The following is a 22,062-nucleotide window of genomic DNA, read 5'->3' on the forward strand; positions in this document are numbered from 1 at the left end:
AAGTAACAGAGGGTAAAGAGAGAAAAAGATTAATTTAGAGTAGGAAAACTCAGTCCACAAAGCACAATGATTTGTTCATTCATTCATAAAAACAAGATATTACATTGCTTTTCAAGAAATTCCAAACATCAACAGTGATAAAATGCCCATCTGTCACACAAGCTCTTGCACAACCCCTCATAAATATTGGCTTTCACTGCTTACAGTTACGACGTGGGCATGGTTTTCACTGGTTAACTGGCTAAGAAGGAAAGCCTCTGTTAATTATGCTCACTTCAATACTGGAACAAATTAGTTTACATTGAAAAGCCCCATCAATTTGAAAATCTATGGAGTATTGTTCTTGTTCACTGAGCACTTCTGAGTCCAGCTTCATATTCTGGAGGACTCGTCTCCTTTCTGAATGTATAATGAGCTGATTATAGCTTTTCTAGACTCTTAATCAGAAAGTCTTCAGTGCTTCAGAGTCGACAAACAGCACATTCACTGGGGCTTTCCCTCAAAGGGGCAGAGTCCTGCCCATAGCAACATCCCACAATGGCGCTTCTCTAGTGCAGGCCAGTAATGGATATACTCCTCCCAACCAGAGGCATATTCCCAAGCTTCCCATGTGGAGAAATCACTTCCTGAATATATGAAAAAGAAATGATTATTAATAAACATGGGGCAGGGGAGTCACTGGGTGTTGTTTCCATGAAGAAGAAAGGTTAAAGCACTTCACACTAATTCCTTCTCATTAAAACCTCGCCCATACCATCACACGATTGAAAGCTCCTGGTTACTCCTACCCAGATGTCATGACTGACACAGTTGGCAATGCATTTACTACAATGGTGGATTTGAGATATATGGACTCCAGTGTGCATTAACAGGAGACGGAGGAAGGGAGAGACACGGTGGCTCAGGACATGAGTGGTAAAAATAATCAGGTTGGCATTGCTTTTGACTATCAGACTATACAACTGTGGCAGAGCCAGCTTTATTCATTATGCCTAAGTTAAGAATCTCATGTTCACGCTGTCATTTTTCCTATGCCAAGAACTCCAGGGAGCTCCACCAGAAATCTTCCTTCCTTGGGTCTCTGGCACTGTAAGCCCTGGGAAGCTGAACTAGGAAATAAGAGACAAAGAGTCTCTGAAAGGCTCCCTCAAGCCCAAGGCCAAGGTTTTGGCAGAGCAAATGAGAACAGATCAGTAATTCGCATTTTCTCCCCTTTTATATCCCCAGTTGTGCCTGCAGCTGAGGCTGCGGCTTGGTCTCCGGTTGAGCAATAAACTCACTGGTTGTCTGGACACACGGAAGGCCCTTTCCGAGGAGACATGATTTCCAAACAGAACCCTTAACACTCATCCACGTTTGCTGCAGTCTCAACACAGCTTTGCTGTCCTCCGCAGAGTGTGCTTGTCGGAGGGGAAGCGACAGAACCATGGTTCAAGGGCAGAGTGTCCTGTCTGCATAAACCACCACTGGCAAGCCACACAGGCCATGGGTGCAAATGGTGACAGATGCACCAAAGTAACAAATAACACTGGAGACAGAAATCATGAAGCTGGGAAGGAGGGAAGGTTAGAAAAACAAGGTCATAGCACAAGTCCCAGCCAAAGGTCTCTCAAGTCTCTACCAAACACTTTGAATTTGCGCTCCGGCGGCGCGAATGGGCAGTTGCTCTTTGGAGATGGGGTGTTGCATAGAACTAGGCTGAAGAGACAGGCACTGCTAGAAGCCTACAATTTGTTGATTGAAGGGGTGAAAGGTTCAGAAGCCAGTAAACATTTTAGGCCATCTTTCATTTTCCTTTGTTCTTGCACTTGGCTTCTAATCAAAGAGTCTTCCTATAAACCATCTTCTAAGCATTCCAAATCATTCCTCATTAAGCTTGGTATACTTAGTAAAATGTATTAAATGTTGCTTTCTCAAGCTATCCTGAATTTTTCTCTTTTATTTGTGTGTGTGTGTGTGTGTGTGTGTGTGTGTCTGTGCGTGTGTCTGTGTGTGTGCGCACGCATGCGTGCGGGTATATACATTTATATTAAATTTTCTACTGTAAGCTTGTAATAATTTCGATCTTGAAGTTTTCCTACAGGCTTGTGTGTTGAAGGCTTGTACTTAGCCTGTGGTACACTTAGAAGGTGCTGAGACTTTGTGGAGGTGGAATCTAGCAGAAGGAAGTTAGGTGATTGGCGATGTACCCTTGAAGCAATGAGGAGACCCTGTTTTCTTTTTTTTTTTTTTTTTTTGGAGCTGGGGACCGAACCCAGGGCCTTGTGCTTGCTAGGCAAGTGCTCTACCATTGAGCTAAATCCCCAACCCGAGACCCTGTTTTCTTTCCCCAGCTTCCAAGCCAGGACGAAGCCAGCACATCCCAATCACTTGCGTGTGCCCAGCTATGGGTTCTGTATTAACATGCCTGCAGCAATGCAGCCTACCAGCCACAGGCTGAGATTCTGGAACTGTGAGCCACAAAAATCTTTCCTCCCAATAAGCTGAGCCTCTCAACTGTTTCATCATAGTATTAGAAATCAGATTAATGCGGAAAAGTTCTAGTAACTCTCTGAAGAAGGAGAGTCCAGTATCTTCTTTAACACACCATAGCTCTCTGATGTTTAACTGAATGGTATTGCTGTTGATGCCACACAAACTGAATGGCAATCTTGTTCAACAGAGCATCAAGCATGTGCAACATTCAGTTGGTAAAGCAAGAGTCTAAAATTCCATTTTATTTTTGTTCAACATATTCTATAACCCAAGTTTGACTTATACTTACATTGCCTCAAGAGGTAAATTGCAGGCAGACCTCTGGGAGCTTCTAAATGTTACCTTTTCTGAAACAAACCACTGGAAGGACCTTAGGTATAAAGGACTCCCTCTCTCCCCAACACACACACACACACACACACACACACACACACACACACACACACACACACACCCCTTTCCCCCTGGAATGCAGACTCTAGTAACTAGTAACAGATGCCCTCAGGCCTCAACTTTCCTTTTAGATTAAATGACTCTTCAAAGCAACCCGAATTAGAACATCCACCAAAGATGTGCCCTCTTGGAAAGGAAAAGTTGTTCTTGGTGTAAGTGAGGAAGAGACTAAACAAGGGCACTGGAGAGACCGCATCAACTGCTGGCCCCAAATGAGCCTGGGCTGTCACTTGCTTGCTAGTGGCTGTGTGGTGATTATGACTTGCTGTTTTATGGGTTTTAATTATGCTGCTGAGCACTTCACATTCAGAAAAGTATGATGGCTGTTTTCATTACTTCTTCCTCTCTGACAGCAACATAACTTTCTGATGGTAAACACCCTTCACAGAAACAGACTCCAGACATAGACTGGTTTTATGAAGTAGGACGCTTCCCCAGCTCCGCCGGGATCTCGTCCAGAGATTATGAAGGCAAAGGGGACATCATCACCTGGTACCCGAGAGTCTCTCTAACCACTAGAGAGTGCTGAGCTTGACAAAGAAAGGCTTCCTTATACATACAACATGCAATTCAGAAGTGGTTTGGACTACAATAAGCCCCTGCAATGGGTAATCTAAAAGGAAATAAAATGTGCACATACTGTCATCTCTCAGACAATTCTCTGGCTTGCTCGTTCTTAGTGCCAATCAAATGAGGAAGTGACTTCCTGGAGATATAGACTCCGTGTCAGAGTGTTGTTAGAGAGAACACTTGTGTGCTTCTCCTTCAGTGGTGCTCGTGAGGCAGCTCATCTGGCAGTCTGTACAACATGGCCAGAGTACAGGGACACTTGGCAGCACCCGCCCACTGTCGCACGATCAGAAGTGTCAGGAAGACAAACTCTCGGTGGAGCAAGGTAGGGCCAGAAGAGTGAAGACACAGACTGCATCATGCCACCCCTGCTAAGTTTCCAGGACAGCTGCTATCCCTCCCATCTCTTGGGGCAGCAGTTTGTTCTGTGATGAGGACTGAGATCTTTATCACCAGACCCAGGAACAATGGGAAAGCTTTTCCTAGCTGTGCCCTAGCCACTCAAGGCTTCACAGACCGAACTGAAAGGCAAAGTCCTCATTGTCACAATATTAGCTCCAATTGCTTCTCAAGCAATAGCAGCTAACAAAAAATGATAAAAAAAATTAAAAACAAAGTAAGGTGATGGCTGAGCCCAGGAAGGAACATTCAACTGCCCTCAGTGAGAATGCGATGTGATGTGTGATGTGTGTGACAAAAGGCCCTCTCCCACCTTGCTGAACCCCTAATGCCCTTGTTCATCTGTACTAGTCTCTGTCACTGGAAACCAATGACAAGCAATGCTAGGGACCTGTAATTTGTTTGTTTGAGGGGAGTCTCACATAGTCCAGGCTGGAGTCAAACTTGCTATATAGCTGTGGATGACCTTGAACTCCTGATTCTCCTGCTTTAACCTCCAGAATTGAGTGATGGGATTACAGCTGAGCACTACAACACTGCTTTTTTGTTTGTATTTGTGTACTTTTTTTTTAAATAAATATTGATTCCTAGTTCCAATGTCAAGCCCACAAGAAAACTCTATTGGTGTTATTTGGGGAGTCAACCAACATTCAGTCATGAACTCATGGACTTTGGCCATGACTTAGTTGGGTACCTTGCCAGGACTTTATATATCCCAAATTACTTATGATTTAATAAAGCCAGAAACCAACCAACACTGCTGCCTTTTAACCACACTAAGAAAAACTTGGGCAATGAGCTCTCTGTAGGTTGTGAGGCCACTATGAAAAGAAGATATGCTTTTGATCTGTAGAGAGACCTCCTTGACATTCTACAGTTTCCAAATACCACTTACTGTTTAAGTGCATCACAGTGATTGCTCGCTCTCTCTCTCTCTCTCTCTCTCTCTCTCTCTCTCTCTCTCTGTGTGTGTGTGTGTGTGTGTGTGTGTGTGTGTGTGTGTTGGCTAAAAAGATGTAGGTGGGAGGCTGAAGGCTATAGCAGTAGAAGAGTAGAAGTAGAGGACTTCAGAGAGTCAAATGCCCAGCCAGCTGGATAAGTGATTTTGAAGAGGAATCCTCACTTTTCTTTGTAATCGTTCAGTGATTCTGATACTGCTCCCAGCTTCCATTCTTCCCCTTAGCTGCCAAACTCACAAAGACAGATCCTCATTTGCTCATCACTCGCCCAGCATTCTGGGTAGGACTTGTCGAACCCTCCTCTTCGCTCTCAGGACTTCCTGCACCATAATAATACTTTCATCCTTCCGCACTCTGCAGCCTTGAGCGACTTGTCTCAGCTCATCCTATTGCTGCCACCCTCTGCCCTCCAGTGCCCAGCAAGTACATGCAGGGCATGATTAATTCCATGGTGGGAAAACTGAAGACTTTGGGTCAAGCACATTTGTCTCCTTGTCCGTTCAGGGCCCCCATGAAAATGTGGTAGAGGGTAAGAAAAAACCACCAAGGGGAGTAAACAGTAGAGATAGGAGGTAAGTTTTGGGATGCAACAAAAGAATGAGGACACAGCAAGGCTTGGATAAAGTTATCTTTATCTCCAGACCCTACAGCAGGCGCATAAGAGCCAGGAGCTGAACCTGAGGGACCCTGCACTAAAAGATGCTATAACATGGAGACAGCTGAAAGCCTTGAAACAGAGAACTCTTTAAAAGGTCATGGAGGAAAGCTAAGCAGGTCATCAAGTGCCTATGGATGGAGGGACAGAGAAGGAGAGCATGAGGTTAGAGGCCATATTGTAGAACACTGGCAGCCAGTCAGGACTCTTCTTCTACTCCATTAGGCAGGTGTAGAGCAAAGAGAGCCCAGATGTTGACATCTGGTGCTTCCCTAATTAAATAATGTTCCTGTAGTTCTGTCTAAAGCCAACGAGCTCCATCTGTGCCTCCACCCACAGGCGTCTACCAGCCTTCCATTGTGGTTGTGAAAGGTAAGCCAGTAACAACCAAGAAATGATGACTAAGAAGTGTAGGAAAAGCCTTGAACCTGAGAGAAAGCCACTAAAACATGGGGAAAGAGTAGGAGGAGAGGAAAGGGAGAGGGACAGGGAAGAAGAAAGGGACAGGTAGCTATGCTGGAACCAAAGTGCAAACGGTGCAGGCCTACACATTTCTGTGACAAACTTCCTTAAATGAAGCTGGTGTCATGAGGGCTAGAACCACAAGTTCCATGTTCTGAGTCTTGCTGAGCCAGTGCTCGATCACCCCCAGGTGAGGCAGCTCACTGCTTCCACCCAGGTGTAACACTGGGCTCCACACAAACTCTACAGTCATCTACAAATGTAATGGATTTTCTTGAAACTTTTACCCCATCTTTTTTTCTCTATCTTTATTAAATTGGGTATTATTTACATTTCAATTGTTATTCCCTTTCCCGGTTTCCAGGCCAACACCCCTCAACCCCTCCCCCTCCCCTCCTTTATGGGTGTTCCCCTCCCCATCCCCCCCCCATTACCACCCTTCCCACAACAATCACGTTCACTGGGGGTTCAGTCTTGGCAGGACCAAGGGCTTCCCCTTCCACTGGTGCTCTTACTAGGCTATTCATTGCTACCTATGAGGTTGGAGCCCAGGGTCAGTCCATGTATAGTCTTTGTTACCCCATCTTTAAAACTAAATTTGTTGGACAATTTACAAAGATGGACTTTTAAAATTCATTGCTGGTCTACTTCTGATGCTGAAATAAATATTTCTTGTTGGCATTGGACTTAAAAAAAATCCTATGAGTGTATTTAACCAGCCTTTCTGAATGGATCAACTTTTCCTTAGTTTATAGACAGGTCATTTGAAACTTTTCCCAGGCCACAATTTCCATTACAGGAAGCTCACTGCAAATTATACTTAGACTCTTGCCTTCCCCAAATCACTGTGAAATCCAGATGCACCTAAGTGTTGCTGTAAATTTTATGAGCTTGATATCTAAAAGTCAGGGATTCTGTACAACACAATAACAGCATCTATTAAAAACCACTCATGTTCACATATGGAGTCCGAGTTTTTCTGCTACAAGTCCATGACTAGACATGATTGAACCAGGAGCTCTCTAAACAATGCTCAGAGGTATGCACAAATACTGCAAGTGCAGCGTGCCCTGTGACTAGTGTAGGCAGAGGTTTTGCTGTTCTGCTTCCTAATTCTTTATCAAGCTTCAAATTCCTATGCTCACCCATTAAGGAGCTATTTAGAAAACCTGGTCTTAGAAGTCAAATGTAAGCCAAAGGCTGTCAATAGTCCATGTCCAATGGTGGAGGCTCAGTAACTGAATGAGCATCCAGGGTGAGAAGTAAGGCACAAGACACAAGGGTAAGTGTCGGCTCAGAGAGCGCTACGATCAGACCAGCGAGGAGCACAGACCCGGTAAGCCACTGATCCCTGCACAGAGATCAGAGCACTACACAGGAGACAAAATACTAGGAGAAAAGGGCTCACGTGGGAAGGTTTTACTGATGGAGTTGACAGTGAGTTATTCACAGGTGATGGTGGGAAACTAGTGTAACTCTAAGGCAGCAGGTACTGAGCTGGAAAAGCTGTGGGCCTTACAGAAGGGCACTATAGTTTACCAGACAATACTCATTAGTTATAGGTTTTTAAATTGAGATACTTGAGGAGGGTGGTTCTGAACGGCAGGCAATCCTCTGTGACACTGGGAGGAGGGTGCTAGTGGATCCTGCTGGAAATCCTACACTGCACATAGTCAGATAACCCACTAACCAAACCACCCGACCTCCAATGTCAGTGCCCGGCAGAGAAACCCTGCTGGAAACCCATGTGGTGTTTATCAAGAATGGAGCTGCTACATGTAGGCACTTTTTGGGTTTCCCTATTTCTAAATCAAGAGGCTAGAAGGCTACTCAGTGGGCCATAGGACAGCAACACAAAGGTGGTTGGGACTTAGATCTTAGGAGCCCTGGCTTGCTTAGTGGAGTTAGAGAACCTGAATTCATTTCCTAAAAGACATCCTGAATTATTGTCATGTACTCCCTGCTTAGAGGAAATTCTCAGTAGCTCACAACTGGGCAAGAGGATTATTGTAATAACCAGTTAACAATAATCCAAGGGTTAAAAAAGATAGCTCAGTTGGTAAAATGCTTGCCTTGTAAGCACAAAAACAAGTTCAAAGCCTAGCAACCATGTAAAAATGATGGGTGTAATGGCACCACTTGAAATCCCAGGGCGGGCTTACTGGTCAGCTAGTCTAACCAGGTGGGCTCCAGGACAATGTCAGGCCCAGTCTCAAAGGAGGTGGACTATCAACTACCTACACACAAGTTTGTGTACATATGTATATGCTCAACACAGACACATGCGCGCGCGCACACACACACACACACACACACACACACACACACACACACCCTTCAATGATTCAAGACAAACAAACAAATATATAAACTGCTCCAGAAACGTGGAATGATTCTCTATGATGGTCAGGGCAATGTTTGGAAGAAAAGTTTCTAGGACTCGGAATAGAGAACAGCTTGGGCAGGTGAACAGAAGGAGAAAGCAAACAGTCTGTGAAGTTCAGATTGGCTTGTATGTCAGAGGCATGAAGTGCAAAGCAAACTTTTTCTGGAGGGGCTGAGAGACTCTCTCTTTTTTTTTTTTTCTTTTTTTTTTTCCGGAGCTGGGGACCGAACCCAGGGCCTTGCGCTTCCTAGGTAAGCGCTCTACCACTGAGCTAAATCCCCAGCCCCGAGAGACTCTCTTGATAGTCAGCCTTAATCTCAAAGGTGAAGCACTGGGGGAATAAACTAAGATGGCTTCTGTTAGAGAACAGTGAGCAGGGGTAGGGGAAGAAGACAAAATTGGTAAAAGAAACAGAAACACAAGGTTTTTCTTATGTTATGGAGTGAGTACCTCATTATCGACAACACAGAACCTCAAACTGTGAAAAATATTTGATGTTTTCCAAGTGAGGTCTGCGCTCATGTGTGAAGGATTCTGTGCAGAACCAAGGGGTTGGAGCTTCAGGGAAGAGAAGGATGAAGGGCTCCTGATGCAGACAGGAACAGAAGTGCTAAGGAATCTCACCACACTACCACACATTCCAACAGGCAGCAGAGCCAGGGAATGCCTGCAAACAGCAAAGATTCAAGCACCCTGATTAAAGATGCTGTCCTGAAACTCAGCCAGTAGTCAGCTCAGCAGGGATAAGGACAGGCCTGGGGGCACACTGCATTTGAAACCAAGTGACTGGGACAGTTCCCAACTGAGGATAAAAGGCTGGGAGAGGGTGAGTCAAACCGGGGTCTTTAATTCAGTGTAGGTGGATCTGGTATGGCCTCTTCCTAAGGGAATCACCCTCTTGCTATAATCTGTGTTCTTCCTTTTTATATCTCTGGCTCTAAGCCTAGCCTTTCACGGCTTAGCCATCTCTCCAGCCCTGATTTTACTTCTTGGTGTTAAGATACTGAGCTACTCTACAAATCCAGCTGCTTCCATTCAGCATGAACGTGTAAGTCATAGGCTTCTTTTTTCATCACTCAAATATTGCTAATACAGTGCTTTCAGCTTAGAGAGAAAACAAGGAATGGATCTTGAGTGTAAGGCGGTGCTTTGCTGCTCAGACAGAGCTTTAGCCCATCACGGATTTTGAAATTAAGACCGGCACTTCTGTGAGTTGCCTGCATCTGATGGTCAACAGCTTACTGATGCATGGGAATGCTTTAAAACTCATCGTTCAAATGTGAGTCATCGTGGGTGCATGGCGTTCTCAATAAACATTTCCTTCTTTTTTACATCATGCTGCTCTGGAACATGACTGCCTGATATAAGGATTACATTTCCCAGCATTCCTTCCTTGGGTCTAACATCCTTTGAATCTACAACCTGGTCAGTAAACTACAGGACTTAAAAGTCTCCTTGAAAGTGTGTGCCTTTCTTTGCAGTGCTTTTCCTCTGGGTGACTGGAAGAATGACTATTACTCATCTACTTCAATACAAGATAATCTTGTACATGGAAGTCATTCTAGGCAAAGCCAAGCAGGAGTGGGTGTAGCTGGGCAGGGAAACCCCACCTCTCTTCTGGGCTGGCCCCCAGTACTTCTGCAACCGAGAGAATGAAATTCTCTTCCACTCCAGATCCTGTTCTTCAATGGCTTCTCAGTAAATGAAGCCAAATCTTCATACAAACAACAATAAAACCAACATTCTACACAATCAGAATGCTAGCTCACATTCTATGAGGAACATGAGCTATGTGTGCCTTTGCTTTTCTGGATTAAAGAACGTAGATCATATGCACTGCACTAAATTAGTGAGGCACTAACAACAATGGTAGAGTAATGCCCACATTGCCATATCATGAGGCTAACTCTGCAGAGGGAGGATTAAGGAATGGGAGGAAGAAGAGAGAAACTTCATGTCAAATTATGGCTTTGGTTGCTCAAGCTTTTCTCCAGTATTGGTTATTAGTGGGCAATAATGAAGCAGACTGCACTGCACACTGCTTCCGAGTTACCAACAATGCGATAAGCAGTAACCTTTGCAGCTGTCAAGATCTTTTCAGGGAGGCAATTAAAGTGAAAAATGAGAGCGCACAACTTCCATCACCCAACACCACGCGTCCCAACACCACCTACGAGCTCTGACTTCCGAGGGGGCGCAATCTGAATATGTATTCATGCAGATCTGTCCCCATTTGTTCATCTTCTTTTCTTGTAACCCAAGCTACCCTTAACCTGACAAAAGAGATTTTTTTCTTTAAAGGGCAACTCTGACACTATGAATCCCATTTACCTGAAACTTACACACACCGTGACATCTTTCCTAGCTGCTTAAAATAAACTGTCTTTCCCTTTCCCTTCAGGAAATGTGTTTAGGACGAGCTAGGATTCCAAAGGAGAAAGAAGTTAAGAATGAAGTAATCCAACTAGAGAAGCACTAAATAACCAAGCTGAAAATAAGCAAGAATAACCAGTGTTTATGGAAGGTTAAATGTATACATGTCAAGTGATGTGTGGTAGGCACTGACAAAACAGAAACAAAGCCCAAGCTCTCTAGCAGACTATGCTCTGAGCAACAGATGTTGTCATCCATGAATTTCACACTAGAGAACCATGTAATCAAGTTACAAAATTAAAGAAAGCATAAGACTTATCTTTTAAGTCAGTTTACAATTTTATGTTGTGTGGCATCTGTAGTTGTCCCAGGTACATGTATGTGGTCTATGGCCACAGGATGGACACACTTGCTAGGGGAAGCACTTCATATTAATTTTAAAGAGATCACAACCATCTTAAGAAAAAAACTACTTGCTTTTCTGCTAACATGCAGGAGTTGTTTATGGTGTGACTATCTTCGGATCTACATATCTGTAAGAACTGGAGTAAAATACAAGAGGGACCATGGAGAGAGCTGTCCGATAGACTGAAGCTCCCACACTACACAGAAACTGCTGTGTAAAATCCTCTCATCCACTTGGTCGCTGGCCTGGAGACTGGTGGCTCTCCACTAGAACTGCAGATTAGTATCTCCTAGCTGACTGGACAGACTGAGGGCTTACCGCCTACACCCCAGACAATTACACTGAAGACTGTGGAGGCGTGGGAATCAGGAAGTAGGAAGCAGCTCAGTGGTAAAGAGCTGGCTGTATTAAGTCTGGCAACCTGAGTGGATTCTTGGAAACAAAAAGGTAAAAGGAATTCTGCAAAATTGTCCTTAGATTTCCATAAGTATGTCTTCCCAACACAATTCACATCACAGACAGACAGACAGACACACATACATATAGAGTGTGAGAGATGGATAGACAGACAGACACACATGCACACATGCACGCACACAATTTTTCAAAAGAACTGCTTGGGAAAATTATCAAAGGAAACAACTTGAGTCTTTTTCCAAGCCCCAAAAGCAAAACTGGAAACAAGTGGTTGAGCATGTTGCAAAAGTTTTGTGAGCAAATCCATGTGGTGAAATCTTTTGTTTGTGTGTGTTTTGTGTATGCATGTATGTGTGAATCCATGTAGAGGCCAGAAGTTGATGTAGATGTAGAAAGTTTTTCTTGGTCTCTCTCCACCTTACTGTAAATATTATTCTGAGATGGCATTTCTATTGAACGTGAACCTCACCAGTTCACCCAGACTGGCTGACTAGCAAATCCAGGGATCTTCCTGGTCTCAGAGCCATTTTCCTGCTCCCTAGTGGAATCCCCTGAAGCACTGCTTACATTTCACCTCCTCCACTTTCCAGTGGCCAAGCTTAGTAAGGATGCAATCAACTTAGTGTCTCCATGTATTTTTAAAGTTAACTCACAGACCTTGAATGGGAAGCAGTCTTCGTGTATTCTGATGACTAGGGACCTTTTCTTTTGTGTGGGGACCACTAATGGTTATTTCTTAAAACTAACAAGGTTCCATCACTTGAGCTTTGGGACCAAGGATTTTCTGGAAGACTGTGTTCCCTGTGTTCAGGCAGTGTATTCCCTGTGCTGGCTACTCTTCACCTCGGTAACAAGTCAGGCCATCATGAAGCTTGTGTTCTAGGAGCCCATTTCATCTAGGATTTGGCAAATACTACCCCCTACCCCCACCTCCACCCTGCCTCCCACAAAACCAAAGCCCTTGTTTCTATTCTTCTAGTCTCCCAGGGGAAGTCAAAGAACTGCAGCCAAACAAAAGCCAACCAGCCACGGGAGGCAGAGCTGACCTCTGGGTTCAGGGCTATGCAATGGCTCTATCTTTAAGTACGCATTGGTTACAGCTTGAACTGAACACCTCTGGCTGGCCTTCAGGGAACTACACATGCTGTGTTCCCAGAGGGGGACCAGGAACCCAGTGTTTAGTCTCATGGGGCTCAGCGGTGACACATGGTTTGGGACAAATGGCTCTGGAGTCTGTTCTACACGCTTATGAGTAGGGACACACACTGAGCAGTACCACTGACAGTGTGGACTTGGGCATTGGGAAGTCCCTGGTCCTCTTACTTACCACTTGGCAGATGGCTCCTGACAATCTTGGCTTCTGCGGAAGGATTAGGCAACTCTACCCATATATGTGTGTGTGTGTGTGTGTGTGTGTGTGTGTGTGTGTGTGTGTGTGTGTGTGTGTATGTATGTATGTATATATATGTATATATAATATATATATTTTTAAATAAAGCTTTTCTCTTGAATAGGCAACATTATGGAAGTCATGGGTTTGTTTTCATGCATGCTAACTTCACGACTGGAACAAGTTTCTCAGGCTGAGCTTTGTTTTTTTTTGATACAAAGTCAGTGACTCATAGCTTATGCAGTTGTTATGAGGTGGTCAAGGGAATTTAAGAGAGCTAAGCTGTTTACTGCACAGAGTATAGGGGCTAGTACATGGAAAATGCCTAATAAATCTTAACAGATACTAATATTTCAGGCTGTTGGTGCTCACTGTGGACTCAGAGTTGTGAACAATCAACCATTCCTAAGTGGCAGAGAGAGCAGATGAAAGTCCTTACCATCCAGGGCTACCATGCATGGATGAAGGGAGCCCAGCTGCTTCCATGGCAGCCCTCACAGCAGAGCACTCCTCTGGAAGAGCAGAGGAGGTGGGAAGACCCTGAGCAAACACTGAGCAGGAACATGGTCTCCAGTGTGCTCATCTGACTTCCAAAGGCCTGCCTCTTTGCTGCTCTCACTGCCTTCCTCAAGTAGAGACAACTGGTCTCAGCACTGAACCCTTCTCCAGTTGCTTTTGTTTTCTTGTAAGAGGCTCACACACAGCTCTGACTGCCCTCAGACTTGCTAGGTAGTCAAGGATGACATTAATCTCTTTTCTAGATTATAAAGTGAATCATATCTCTTGCACAAATTAATTCTTATTGCTAAATTAAACCAAACAGCATATAACCACTAATATGTAAGATTTTTCTTTGTTTTTACATATTAAAAATGTTTTTCTTCCTGTATGGCTCAATATCATTTTATACATTTCAGAAACACTGCATATTCCCTAGGCATTCTGCCTCGCATGTTATTCTTTGAATTTGATTCAGTTGTGGATACCAGTCAGAGGCCTGGTGGCTCCCTAACAGGCACGGCGCCCATCTTCTAAGAACATGTATGTTGCTGACTCTCAGTGCCTGTGTATAAAGATGAACTGCATGAGGCTGGTTGGCTTTGGTTTTATTACCATGGTGTGAAGTATCAGATGACCAGCAGAATGGGGTAAGCCCTTTCTCTCTCCCTCCCTCTCTACCCCCCAAACCCGCCCCAGTATCAATTTTAAGTTCATGTGGGACAGAGATGTGTCATGTCCTCTCTCCTTCCTGACAAGGACAGTCAACATTGACATTTCCCTACTAGTTTGTTTTTTCTATTAGAAAGGTGCTTCATGGAATTCTTTGGAATGCTTTGGAAGAGATAACAAATGAGATATCAGGATCCAAACGAAATGTGAAGGTTCTGTATCATGTTTGGGTAAAATGGACATCATCAAAGCAAGCAAAAGACTCAGGTCCCTCAGTGGGCTCCAGCAACTTTGGCATTTGGTAAGCTTTATTATCAGTAGAGTTCAGAAAGTGGAAGGCAGAAATGTTAATGGATTTTCTAAGCTTTTTTTTAAAGATTTATTTATTTATATATGAGTACAGTGTAGCTGTCTTCAGACACACAGAAGAGGGCATCAGATCCCATTACAGATGGTTATGAGTCACCATGTGTTTGTTGGGAATTGAACTCAGGATCTCTGGAAGGGCAGTCAGTGCTCTTAACCACTAAGCCATCTCTCCAGCCCTTTTCTATGCTTTAAGACAATGTTTAATAGTCTAGATATGACCACACTATCTCGAGGCATTGAAGCATCTTGTGGAGGTGGGGTTCGGGGTGAAGCTTGGCCTTTCAAAGGAATGTAGAGGAAAGAATATGCTTTAAGAACAGTATATTGCAGAATATCTTCACCCCCACCGTAGTTGCTAGTCTGTCTCTCCCTCAACCCACTCTCACCTCATTCAATGAATTTTTCAATATTTCACTGCAATCCACACCTAGATATACATTCTAAATTCTAACTAGCACACTAATCTCTCGGACTCAAATATAAGTTTTAGAAAACATCATTTAAACTTTAGTAAAATATAATGTACCTTGATTAATAAATTTCTTCAAACACTGGGACAGTTCATTAAATTTATCTCATGACCTACTAGTAAGTCCTAAACAAGATGTTTAGGATTACAAATCTTGCTAAATTCCGAATCAACAACATGCATTAAGCCCCCCTTTATTATTTGCATGATAATACAATCTTAGTATACACAATATTTACACTTTGACTGCACCAATCAAACTCTCCAAGCATGTCTCTCGATTGTTGTTCCTTCAGGACCTACACCAGCAGCTCTTAATGTCCCTGCCTTCTATACACATCTTACCTGCACACTATACTTCCTGTTCCCACTAGCCTGCTTCTTCCTTTCTGCCTTGTTCTGAACCCCCTGTTCTGTCCCTGCTCTTCTGTGACTGGTTCTCCATTAGAGGCACCAGGGTGGAATGACAGTGTAAAAGGAGTGTAACAGGGTAGGTGGGTTTCTGTTCTATCACTCCCCACTAGGTGTGGTTTAAGACAGTGGCTGCAATTGTCTACTGGGAGCCATGGCTATGACAGTGACCCCTCTCTATGACAACAGTGACTCCTTCTCCATGATGCCAGTCTGCCCAGGCTTTGACCATACTGTCACTTCTGCTCCTTCAGCATCCTGCTCTTGTTTGGTCCTGGGTACCCCAGGCTCCTTTTGCCTCCCCGAATTTAACTTTTTTTGGTGCTAGATGATACACCTTTGTGATACACACTGCTTCTCTACCTGAAAAAACTTGCCTACTTCTCTTTGACCATCCTTGGATTCATCTTCTAAGGTCTACTCAAAAAGTTACTTCTCTCCAGTGCCTTCTACTGCCCTACAAGGTGGAGTCTGCTTTAGTGCCCCATCTAGTGAAAGGACGAATTACACTGTAGTGTTACTGTTCCCAACAGACCCAGTCTCTCCAAAAATAGCTCCCAACTCCTCCTCTGTGCCTAGTACTTAGCACAGATGTGTCAAGTAATTATGATTACAGAGGAGCCCATAAATGAATGAATGGTAATAGGACTTAATTACTGAACACGACACAGTTATGTGCCGTTAAGCAGTATTTCCTGACAAGACTATTCACAAAGCTACTGCTTCCCAGTGACCCCCACTCGTGGATGATTCACTCTAAGCAGCTGCTGGGATCCAGCTGGAGACAAATGCTGACTGCTGCACAGTGAACCAGCTAGGTAGGCCTTCCCTAACTAGTTCCCCACAATCCCATATCACCTGGCAGGGTGTTTTCTGCTTATTATGCTAATGAGATTTTACTTGAAAGATGTAATTATTGCTGCAACCCAAGGAAATAATTAATGGCCAATTTTAGTGGGCAAAATATTCATTAATCAAGTCAACAGACAAGAGACTACAGAGTTTAGGGGGGGGGAGCCCTCACAGAGGAGGAAAAAGATAATCACCTAGAGGGTTCTCCTGTCTCATAAATATGGGTTAAGTCTATTCAATTTCAGGCTCTTCAAAGTTCACTTTCAGATCTCATCGTATGCCTTCTACAGAAGTCCATGTTCAAACACCTGGCTTCAGGTCACATGGTCAAACAGGATTATTTTTAAATGTTTATGAAAGAACGGACGTGTTTGCATACAGTATTACTACTCAGCTACCAAAGGTTCTCTTTTGAGATGGAGTCTCTCACTGGCCTAGAACTCATCAATTAACTAGTGTAGCCTGTCTCTCCCTTCCCAGCTCTGGGATTATAAGACTCACTATCATGCTTTCTTTATGTGGGCTCCGAGGATTCAGGCTCTCCTGCTTATAAGGCAAATACCGAACTGATTCTCTCCCTAGTCATTTTGATAATATGAAACAAAAATATTTTGTGAAAACAAGGAGACAACACTGATCTCAAGGTTGGTCTCTTTGAAAGGTTCACCCCAATTGGGGATGTTTGAGGTCACAGAAACCACTTTCTGTTCTCTTAGGTTACAGGGAGGTAGAAGACAGTGGTCATAAGAACCCAATTCAGGTTGGCGAATGTTTACATCATCATTGTGCCTTACAAACACCTGACTTCTCAAATCCAAGGGAGGATGATCTCTAACATGTTGGTAATCGGAGTCTGGGAAATAAAGGCCATTAAAGACAAAGATGCTCAGGAGGTTAGATTAAACCCACACTTAATAAAAGGTATAGCAATCTTAGAGCATAATGCATCTAAAACAAATGAACAAAATAAACATGAACCATGTCCTCTGGCTTCTCCCACATAGCACTTTTATAATATTCATACCCTCAGATTTATGGTATTATACATTATTTGACTGACATGTCTCTCTGTTACATTATAGGGATTTAAAGACAGGAGATGGATCACAGAAGGCAGCATATAATCACTGGGAGTCAACTTAAAACCAAAAAAAAAAAAAAATCCATGTTTTCATTTAATTTTAAATGCAAACACCATATTCTAGGTTCTATTTGCCCATAAAGCCGTTTCACAGTCCAGGAAAAAAAATCATTTTAAATAATGCTCAGCATCCACATCTTAATGGTCTAGATGCTAAAACTTTTCACCAAAAGTAATGATCTCCAGGAGTAAAAATAATACAATTATAACTGAACTACTCGGTCAGCTAAATCATAACCAGAAATGCACGGATATGTATTTCATTCATGTGCAAAAGGAGGGGAAAAGAAAAGAAAACCTTCATTCTGGACCATCAGCATAGCACTAAATTTTGATCTGTCATTGAAAACAGTCACTTCTATTTCTGGCATATGCCATGACAACAGGGCATGGCAACTGGCAAAGACAGTTCATATTTCACATTAAATCTCCCCACCTGACCTTAGGAGTACAAGATGGAGAGACTCATGAATAAGGAATTATTTGTTACATAAACAGTTCTTTTCTTCTCAAAACAACACGCACACACAGACACAGACACACACAGACACACACACACACACAGACACAGACACACACACACACACTCACACACACACACACACACACACACACACACACACACACACACACACACACACAAAGAAAACCCCTCTGAGTCAAACCATAGAAAGGTCTTACCTGTCTGTGAGGAAATGTATTATTGGTAATACGTTTGCAAGATTGCGCAATACAGACCCAAAGTGTGCTCTCCAGGTGGCTCTGTGGTCTGAAGGACCAAGCAAGCCCTAGGAGTACTTCTGTGGAGAACCCTGGGGTTCAAAGGCATTGCCAGGTATTGTGTGTGTGCCTCTGAGAGGCAAAGCTCAGAGGTGGGGCTGAATGCTGTGTGTGGAAGCAAGCACATCTGGTATTCTCCCCCCAACTTGTGTTGAAACTACACATGAATCTGCATTTAAAATGGAGATTTTATCTTTCCGCTAGTCTGTCCTTAAATGAAACTTGGAGAAAAGCCTTGTAGGCATTTCCATTATCTCAACCGATGTCTCCATAGCATGACTAACCCTTTGCTTCCCAGTGTGCCCCACTGCCCAACCCTAGAGCTTAGTAGTGTGCTCAGGCTTCAGCACAGCCCCGGCTCTCTGACTGAACTGAGATGAAAGCCCCACTGTGCGAAGCACCTGCACACAGTTCAGCCAGGCCTGAGAGCGCTGTAGTGTTGAATGGGGTAAGCCCTATGGAGGTTCTCTTCTGGACCAGCACCCAGCATTGACCCTTTTACAGAAACAGAAGGCCATTCAGGGTGGGTAATGTACTAGAATATTAAAGAGCTTCTCACGCTGCCTGCAGCCTGGTCCAGCTGCGGGGGTGGGGGGGGGGAGGGGCACCTAGGGTTTCTGATGCGCAGGCCTGGGAGCAGTAGGCATCAAGCTTTCAAATAAGATTCCAGGGACTCTGATCCTGCTGAAGGTACTAGGGGCAGCTCCCAGAAGCACTGCACTCAAATGACCAAAGCAGTCTGGTCCTCTTGAATTGGGTAACTGTGCCATGGGTAACCGAAGGCTTCAGGCTTCTCTGACGCAGTAGAATACTCTCAGGACAGCAGTAATACCAGGAACTAATGAACTACCAGGAGGGACTGATGGTACCGGTCCTTAATCCTATCCCCCTGTGGCTCACAGTGAGACGAGGACTGAGGAAACGTGTCCCAGGAGACTCCCAGCCAGGCAGCAATCTTAATTTCAGCACTCATATCTGAGTCACTGACAGAGACACAGGGTGTGGCCAGCAAGAACAACAAACTGCCTCTAGTACTTCAATAAAATCACAGCAAACTTTCCTAGCAATGGGCCCAAGATCAACTTTTCTGAAAGCAACTAGTGGTAGACCTGGGCTGGAAACCAACCCATGGTTGCTTGTTAAATCAACTCAAGCAGTAGATCTCACAGCTGTACAAACAGTGGTTTAAAATCCAAGTTAACAGCCACCCAAATAGATGCTATACTTCGGTTCTAATCCGCACACTCTTCAACCACTGTCAGCTAAGAGACATGGGAAAGGAATAAAGAAAAGGCCAGCAGCATCGGCCTTTCTCAAAGGACACTGGCTTCTGGCTCCTGGAGTTTCAAGTGTGAAGCCAATGACCAGTGATTCACAGGGAATCGTGAGGGTGAGGTGTTTCTCTCCCTACCCTGGGGATCTATCTGCCATGAACTCCAGCTAGAAATATAAGCAGTGAGAAATATAAGTGTCAGAAAACTCAATACTGGGTTGTCCAACGTTAACCTTTGAAGAGTTTCTGGAGTAGAAGTAATCAGGAAATTGTTGCCTCTGAAGAGGCTCTCTGTCCCGAGGAAGGCAATAGCATGAAGATGGAGGTCGTCCACAGGACAGCCACACACCTAACTACACACACAGAGCCACATACACAGGGCTGGCTGGATGCTTAGCCAATCCTATCACAGACCTCTCAGAACCACAACTGAGAGGGGGAGGGGAGGAAGGGGGCTCTGTAATCTGCAGCTTTGAAAGTCCTACTTTTAAAACTCAGAGACTGACAAAGCTTCAGAGTCCTCAGAGAACTTTGGCATACATTCTTTTGGGCAATTCCAGGAACCATGTGGGAAAGGGAATAGGTTTTATTTCTTTGTTTTGTTTTCCTCATTTTGAAATTTTCATTTGAAAATTAAGGAACTGAACAGGCAGTCACAAAGGCTATGGGGAAACTGGCTAACAGTTACAGGTCATCAAAAAAGGACATCAGGTCAAAACTAAGCAAATCCAAGCAAAGCGTGAACTCTACTCTGGGTAAGAATGTATCACTAATACTAATATAACCAAGATGTCAGTAATATTAAAAAAAAAACTGGGGTTGGGAATAGTAAATAATTCTGTATTTTTCTGTAAACTTAAAACTAAAACAAAAAGGTTGTTTAAAAAGTGAGGGAACAGATGATCCTCAGACAATGAAAGAGGGCAGACACAGCTGCACTGTTTTCTGTATGCTTAAGATATTTTTAGAAGAGTTTGTAATTGAAAATATTTTAGGCTTTGAAGCTATAAAAATACACATACACGCACACTCTCATACACATGTTCACACGTACATACAGACATAGATGCACACACAGATGCACACAGGTGTACGTACACACACACACACACACACACACACACACACACACACACACACACACACACAGATGTACGCTCACACACACTTAAAAAATAGTTTTTCCAAAGAAGTAAAGGATTTGTGTGGGAAAAAAATGCTATGCTCATAAAAGGCCTGAAATATTACACTTCAACAATTTGTTGCTGTGAATCCTTTCAGTAGCAGCCACTGTGCTCCTGACAGATGACCCAGGAAGAAGATGGATTTGGTCTATCTACCTACAACGACCCAGGCCCCACATCTCCCTGACACTGAGGTCTCCACATTCTCCTGTGAGGACATTTGTTCTATGAGGCTTGCATCCAAACAAGTGCTCTTCCAGTGGTGGGCTACAGCATAGGAATATTGCCCTTTCACACACCAGTGGCATCTGAATGACAGCCATAGTGCGTATGAACTGCAAGGAGAAAAGCTACCCCAGTTTTAAAGTCACACCATTTAGCCATCTCCCTGTGCCAGTCCTTTGCTGAAGACTGGAGAGCCTTAAATCAGTGGGGAAACCTGCAAGCTTTCATTTGGGAGTAGTGACTCAGAGCTTTTGGGAGGTGGAGGCAGGAGGATAAGGAGTTCAAGGCCAGGCTCAGCTACAGAAGACTTGTTATAAGCCAGCCAGTAAGCTGGCCAGCTACCCCACCTTTCATCTTTCCTCGAATCTTAGAGGCCAGTTGGAGCTCACATCAAGTCATCTGCATACTGTTTTCTTACCTGTTCCAGCCTCCCCAGGAGTTAAAAACACACTGAAACCTGGAAGTTGTGGGGGAGGAGGGATCAGAGGCCCAGACAATCCATAAACTGAATTCAAATCCCTGGAATAGTAGGGTATTCCTAGCTGCCCACACACTCCTGAGGTGGACTACTTTGGCTCCGCTGTTTTAATGCCAACACCATGGTGTGTGTGGAGGCCAGCCTTCTTCCAATCCTTTACCCTGGCACTCACTCAGACCAAAGGAGAGAGGACCACAGAGAGGATGCATTGGACATTATTTTCAAGGTCAAGACACAAACAACAAAGTTTACTGGTTTGCTTTCTATATCAAACATACCCATCTCACATGCCTGCTGGCTGCCCTTGCTCTTGAACATGTCATTACCTCATTTTCTATTGTTCTCCTTTCTCCTGCAATGGACTCAAACCTACCCCTTCCTTGACAAGCCCCAAGGAGGATCTGCTTTTTTATTTTGCATTGTCTGCTGTCTTATTTAAGCACAGTTTATTGAACATTTACTATGTGTCACAAACTATTCCAAGTACTAGAAAAATAACAGTGAACAGAAAGGAGAAAATCCCTTCTGAGGGATAGGGAGTGGGGCTTACATGATGAGTAGGGTAGAGAGGTTCATGGGAACAAATGTAAATATATCCCCTCATACACAGTATGTCAGGTAGGACCTTCTAGGAAGAAAAGAGAACACACAAAGGGCATAAGGAGATAGGGGGTCCTCTCATAGCACCTGACATCATATGCTAACTCATTCAATGTGTCTGTATTGCCTCCACAGCTGGATATTTCATTCCTTCTCAAAGGACAG

At 43.9% G+C, this 22,062-nt stretch overlaps 1 protein-coding gene across 4 annotated transcripts in view; it reads right to left on the bottom strand.

The window, feature by feature from the left end:
- The window catches only part of Jazf1 (JAZF zinc finger 1), a 303,737-nt gene that overhangs the window by 129,758 nt on the left and 151,917 nt on the right, over positions 1 to 22,062 (bottom strand). The gene's annotated exons all lie outside the window — the stretch shown is intronic.

This window comes from Rattus norvegicus, chromosome 4 (genome assembly GCF_036323735.1).
Source record: "Rattus norvegicus strain BN/NHsdMcwi chromosome 4, GRCr8, whole genome shotgun sequence".
Lineage (NCBI taxonomy): Eukaryota > Metazoa > Chordata > Mammalia > Rodentia > Muridae > Rattus > Rattus norvegicus.